The following is a 7,440-nucleotide window of genomic DNA, read 5'->3' as shown; positions in this document are numbered from 1 at the left end:
AGCGACCCAGTATAGGGTTTCCCAGGAGTGTCTGGTGAGTGTGAATCACCAATCTTGTGGTTCAAACTGACCTTGCAGTTCAGTGCTTTATCCCACAGCACCACACCAGGACTCTGTCTCTCCATGTATCTATATCTATATCTATATATAGTTGTTAGGCACCATCAAGTTGGTACCGACTCATAGTGACCCTATGCACAACAGAACAAAACACTGCCTGATTCTAGACCAACCTCATAATTGTCGCTACGTTTGAACCCATTGCTGCTGCCTCTGTGCCAATCCATCTCACTGATATCCTTCTCTTGTGATTGGTCCCTCCTGTCAATCTGTCTGAAATATGACAGACGTAGTCTAGCCATCCTGGCTTCCAAGGAGCACTCTGGCTGTACTTCTTCCAACATAGATCTATTTGTTCTTTTGGCAGTCCATGGTACTGTCAATATTCTCCTCCAACACTATAACTCCAATGCATCTATCTATCTATACACATATACACATAAATCACAAGATTGGCCAATGTTTGTCACATGTACAATTTGCCTAGTGACATCAAGTACATTGATTCTGTTGTATAACCATCATACCAATAATCATTGTCTAATTTTTTATCACCATGACCAGAAACTTACTGCCTCCTAAACAATGACTCCCTCCCTTTTTTCCTTCCCCACCTCCCCTGGTAACAACTAACGCAACTTTGGTCTCTATCTGTTCGTCTAGTCTAGATATTTCCTGAAATGTAATTTAAATAGTCCTTTCCTTAATTTCTGTCTCCTCAAAGGTTAGAGGTACACTGTGGCTATGAGGCCATTTGTTGACATTGTTCTGGTAAAAGAACCATTTTGGTGGGCTGAGCAGGACTTGATATGTAAACTGCTCCTACCCAGCATCCCTTTGTGTATATGGCAGCTTTTGTATATGGCTTGGGGATGGAGGAGAGATGGACTAGAAGAGGCAGGGAGGGGTTAGGCATCTTTTCTTTGGTCCAAAAAGGAGAAAGAGGTTAGAGACAGAAGTTGCTCACACGAGATGTTTTGAAGCCACTAGCGCAAAAACAACTGCTTCAGGGTCCAGGGAGCAGTGTAGGTTGTGGGGAGGGCTGGTATCCTGCCTCTACACGGAAACCACTGATGATGTGTTCTTGGTCTGTCCCTTGCTGTTTGATGATGAGCAATGGCAATGAGGAGGTTCCATCAAGCAGCCTGTGGACAGTAGGAATCACCACAATGAGTGGGGGCTGATGCAAAAGATGAGTTGCAGGAGGGGTAGAGACTGCAGCTTTGCTATGAGTCCAAGAAGACACCCCCTGTGGGACTCCTAGCAGCAGCAGGTTGAACCACAGGAAAACGGACAGCCAGAGGTCAAGCTGATGGGACTGGGACCTTCACCACCTAGCTATTTTAGGGCAGATGGAAGCCTGTTGGAATCATAGGCTGGTGAATGTTCTAGCTGTTTAATTCAAAATGCACTAGCATGACAAATCCAGAAAAGACAAAGCAAGCATGCTTCCTACCACAAATGATTTACGTGACTTCATCTTTCCACTTCACTTTCTTGCCTAATACAAATGTGACCAGAGCTATGTTCCAGTGATTTAGAGCTGTGCAACAAATCACCCCACAGTTTAGTGACTTCAAACCACAATCATTTTGTAATCGCTCATGGTTTTTGTGGGTAAGGAGTTTAGGAAGTGTTCAGTTGGATACTTCTGACTCGAGTCTCATGTGGTTGTTGTCCTGAGTGCCTGAGGCTTAAAGAACCAGGGCTGGCTGGCATCCCAGTCTCTTTCTGTGTTTTGGGACCCCAATGTGGTCTCTCTTTATGGACTAGTGTAGGCTTCTTTACAGGCTGTTGGCCTCAGAGCAGTCAGAATGCTGACACAAGATGATGGTGACCAGAGTGAGACTCACAGGAAGCAGGGTGGCATATGCATCATGGTTGATGATATAACCTTGGAAGTCACACAACATTGCTTTCACCATATACTACTGATTGAAACTCTCAAAAACCCAACCAGTGTCAAGGGGCTGGCTTTTTTTCACTTACCATATTTTTAAAAATAAGTTTCCATTTTTAGAGGAGTTTTGTTTTGTTTTGTTTTGAACGTTTTATTGTGTTAGGTGAAAGTTTACATAGCAAATTCGTTTCCCATTCAACAACTCATACACAAATTGTTCTGTGACATTGGTTACCATGTCAACAACCTCCCCATTCCCACCCCGCCTTCCCTATTTCCAACCCTCCAGTTTCCTTGCCCCTTCTTGCCTTCTCATCTTTGTTTTCCTGGCAAATGCTACCCATGTGGTCACAGTTAGTTGGTTGTTCTAAGAAGCACATTCCTCTTGGATGTTACTGTTGATTTCATAGGCCAATCTATTACTTGGTTGAAAAATGACCTTTGGGAGTGGCTTTAGTTCCAGTTTGAAAGGGTGTCTTAGGGTGATAGTCTCAGGGGTACCTGCTGTCGGTATCATTCCAGTAAGCCAGGTCTTTTTATGAATTTCAGTTTTGATCTACATGTTTCTCCCATTCTACCAAAACCTTCTGTTGTGTCGTTGGTCAGAGTGGTTGGTAGGGGTAGCCAGGCACCATCTATTTCATCTGGTTTCAAGCTAAAGGAGGCTGCGATTTATGTGGGCCATTAGTCCTGGGCTTCCATTACTCTCCTTTGCTCCAGAGACCAGTAGTTGTATCTTAGATGAGCACTTGTAAGCTTTTAAGACCTCAGACATTACTCAAAAAACTAGGATATAGAACGTAATCTTTATGAACTATTATATTATTATTATTACTATTATATTATGTCCACTGATTGAGATATCCTCCAAGACTATGGTCCTTAGCCTTTAAACCCAGTAACTCAGTCCTACAAGGTATTCTAATATATGTAAGAAGTTTCCATACTTTTGCCCCCATATGATCTATTATACAGATTAATATATTTGCAGCACACACAGATATGTATACACAAATGTTCACAACTATACTTACATACGGAATCCTGGTGTGGCACTGTAGGATACAGCACTGGACCTCAAGGTTGGCTTGAAAACACCAGTAGCTCCTTGGGAACCCTAAATTGGAACTGACTCAACTGCACTTAAAAATAACAACAACAAATTTATATATGTAGACCTGTTGTGGTACAGTAGGATAATCACTGGACTATTAGCTGCAAGATGTGTTTTGCACTCATTGGAAACCCTATACAGGGTCACTATGAGTTGGAACTGACTTGATGACACTTAACAAGAACAACATACTTATATATGCACACACATATATACCTATATAGCATGCATATCTATTTTTGGTTGTCCTTACTATTGTTGAGGAACCTTGGTGGCACAGTGGTTAAAGACCTAAGCTGCTAGCCACAAAGGTACCAGTCAGAACCCACCCAGCTGCTCCATGGCAGAAAGATGAGGCTGTCTCCTCATTTTCCAAGAAACCCTAAGGAGCAGTTCTACTCTGTACTATAGAGGCACTAAGAGAAGGAATCAACTCTAGGGCAGTGGGCTGTGTTGTTGTTGTTGTTAAGTGCCGTCAAGTTGACTCTAACCCAAAGCGACCTTGTATAGGGTTTCCAAGGAGCAGCTGGTGAGCCTGAACCACAGGCCTTACAGTTCAAATGACTTTGCAATCTGACGCATTAGCCCACAGTGCCACACCAGGCCTCCAGGGCAGTGGGTAGTTGTCCTTTTTTCTTGTGTACCTATCATTGTCTTCATTTACCTTGGTCACATTGTTCTGACTTCCCTCATATTGTGTATTGCCTTTCCCTTCACCAGAATTAACACGTGTCTACTATCTAGCCCTTAAGGAGCTCTAGTAGCATAGTGGTTATGAATCGGGCTGCAAACCTCAAGGTCAGCAGTTTGATACTACCAGGTGTTCTGAGGGAGAAAGATGAGGCTTTCTGCTCCCGTAAACATTTACAGCCTTGGAAACCCTGTACAGGGTCGCTATGAGTCAGAAATGACTCCACGGCACATAACAACAACAACAACAACAGCTAGCCCTTATACCACAGCCACCAGCAGCTTCTTGGGAGAGAAATGAGGCTTTCTGCTTCTGTGAAGATATATAGCCTTAGCAATGCTAATCAGGGTCATTATGAGCCAGAATCGCCTCGATGGCAGTGGGTTTTACTATCTAGTCAGTGATTCTTCCTTTCATTCCCTCCTATCCCTGGTAACCACCAAAGAATGCTACTTTCAAACCCAGTCCAGTGCTGTATCCTACAGTGCCACACCAGGATTCCATATGTAAGTATAGTTGTGAACATTTGTGTATACATATCTGTGTGTGCTGCAAATATATTAATCTGTATAATAGATCACATGGGGGCAAAAGTATGGAAACTTCTTACATATATTAGAATACCTTGTAGGACTGAGTTACTGGGTTTGAAGGCTAAGTATGTAAACCTATCCTTGACTTTTTATAAAAGTCATCTCATACAATATTTGTCCTTTTTTGATTGACTTATTTTACTCAGCACAATGTCCTCCAGATTCGTCCACGCTATGTTTCACCGACTCATCATTATTCTTTAGCATTGCAGAGCATTCCATTGTAACAATGGCTAATGACCACAAGCATCTCTTCATGGGTTTGTTAGCCACCTGAACAACTACTTTGGTAAAGTGTTTGTTTGTTCATGTACTTTGCCCACTTTGGGATTGGATTGCTTGTCTTTCTGTTGTTGAGATGCTGAAGTTTTCTATATATTTTGGAGAATAGACACTTTCAGATATGTTGTTGCCAAAAAATTTCCCCAGTCTGTATGTTCTCTTTTCATTCTTTTGGTAATGTCTCTGTCTCTCTCTCTTTTTTGTGTGTGTGTTGAACTTTTTATTGTGAATTGGGTGGAGGTTTACAGAACAGATAAGTTTTCCATTCAACAATCCATGCATATTTTGTTTCATATCATAGTTTGCAACCCCTACAATGTAACATCACTTTATGTCCTGTCCCTCTGTGTTTCCTGCATTCCTCCTCCTTCTCTAACGCTTCAGAACTTTGTCTTTGGGTAAATGTCTTTTCCTGAGCATAAATGTTTAGTTCTTAGGAGAGCCCATTGTCTAGTTTATCTTCTGTAATTTGTGCATTTTTAGTTAGGCATATTAGTTTAGTTATACCATAAATTAGGACACCTAGCCATTTTATTTATTTATTTTTGCATTAGTCTCAAGAGTTTTGTGGGGTTTTCTTTTTTAATTTTTTATTGTGAATTGAATGAAGGTTTCCAGAGCAGATCATCAGTTTTACATTCAACAAACCATATACCTTGCTTCATTGCAACGATTACACTCCCCTCCTCGTATCATCATTTAACTCTTTCACTCTTTCTTTTAACTCTGTGACTTTCATTTTGCCTCTGCCAACCTCCCTCTTGTACATTGCCTGTCCCATCACCTTTGTTAACATGTGTCTGTTCTCTAGTCTGTGAATAATACCCCCTACCCCAGTAACCAAAAGGAGCTCTGGTAACGTAGTGATTATGAATCGGGCTGCTAACCTCAAGGTCGGCAGTTCAAAACCATCAGCTGTTCCATGGGAGAAAGATGAGGCTTTCTGCTCCCGTAAAGATTTACAACCTCAGAAACCCTGTGCAAAGTCACTATGAATCAGAACCGACTCCACGGTACTTAACAACAACTACCCTGGTAACCATCATAGAACATTTGTTCTATAAAAAAACATTTTCTTAATTTTTTTTACAGCAGTGGTCTCATACAATATTTTTCCTTTTGTGGTTGACTAATTTTACTCAGCAAATGTCCTCCAAGTTCATTCATATTGTGAGGTGTTTTGCAAATTTATCATTGTTCTTCAAGGTTGCATAGTATTCCATTGTATGTATGTATCAAAGTTTGTTTAACCATTCTTCTGTTGATGGGCATTTATGCTTTCTCCCTCTTTTTGCCATAGTTCTTATTTATTGAGAATATATCTATATACCAAGTAGAGGATTCCAGCTTTTTGAGGAAGCACCACACTGTTTTTCACAGTGGATGCACGATTTTATAGTCCTGCTAGCAATATAGGAGGTCCCAGTCTTTCCACACTTTTGGCAGCATTTGTTGTTTTCTGTTTTTTAAAATTTTGCTGTTAATGCTGAAGTAAGATAATATCTTATTGTTGTTTTGATTTGCATCTCTGTAGAGCTGAGGGTTAATGCACTGGACTGCAAAGTCTCTTCTAGTCATAAGGTCAGTAGTTCAAACTCACCAGTCGCTCCTCAGAAACCCTATACAGAGTCGCTATGGGTGGGAACCAACTCAACAGCACTTAACAACAACAAAATGGACTCAATGGCACTTAACAACAACAATGGCTAATGCTCATGAGCTTTTCTTTATATGTTTGTTGGTGGTCTGAATGTCTTCACCAAGTCCATTTTTTCCAACTACTGATCTTTGTTATTAACTTTGGCATTCCAATCACTGGTAATTATCAATACATATTGATTGCATGGAGTCCTGGTGTGGCGCTGTGGGTTAATGCGCTGGACTGCAAAGTCGTTTGAATCACAAGGTCAGTGGTTCAAGCTCACCAGTCACTCCTTGGAAACCCTATATAGGGTCACTATGGGTCAAAATCTACTTGACGGCACTTAACAACAACAGCAACAACATTGATTGCATGTTTGATGAATTTCAGAATTAAGAAGTTGGTAGAACTCTTCACTTTCATTATACTGACTTTAGTGATTGGTGCATAAATTTGAATAATAGTTGTATTAACTGGTCGTCCTTATGGTGGTGGTGGGGGTGTGTAGTGGAGTTGGTTCTGACTCATAGGGACCCTGTATAGGGTTTCCCAGGCTATAAATCCTTAGGGGAGCATAAAGCCTCATCTTTCTCCCATGGAATGGCTGGTAGTTTCAAACTGCTGACTTTGAGGTTAGCAGCCCAACTTGTAGCCACTATGCTACCAGAGCTCCTTGGTCTTCTTTATAGGCCTATGGATATTATTCTATCACAGACAGACAGCGTTGTACTTCAAGACGGATCTTGCAATGCTCTTTTTGGCAATGAATACAATGGTATGCCTCTCCAGTGAGCAGTTACTGGCATACTAAACCATATGATTGTCTGAATAAATATAGTCAATACCAGTCCATTTCAGCCCACTGGTGGTGGTGGTAGTGGTGGTATGCCTCTGAGTCAGTTTCAATTCACAGCAACCCTGGATAGGGTTTCCAAGGCTGTAAGTCTTTATAGGAGCAAAAAGCCTCATCTTTCTCCCTCAGAGTGCCTGGTAAATTCAAACTGCTGATCTTGAGGTTAGCAGCCCAGTTCATAATCCATTACATGACCAGGGTTCCTTTTTTCAGCCCACTAATGCCTAGGAGCTCTGGTAGCATAGTGGTTACGAATCGGGCTGTGAACCGTAAGGTCAGCAGTTCGAAACTACCAGCGGTTCCGC

Source organism: Chrysochloris asiatica, unplaced genomic scaffold (genome assembly GCF_000296735.1).
Source record: "Chrysochloris asiatica unplaced genomic scaffold, ChrAsi1.0 scaffold00641, whole genome shotgun sequence".
Classification (NCBI taxonomy): Eukaryota; Metazoa; Chordata; class Mammalia; order Afrosoricida; family Chrysochloridae; genus Chrysochloris; species Chrysochloris asiatica.
The sequence above is the reverse complement of the archived record's forward strand: the minus strand, read 5'-3'. Positions refer to the sequence as shown.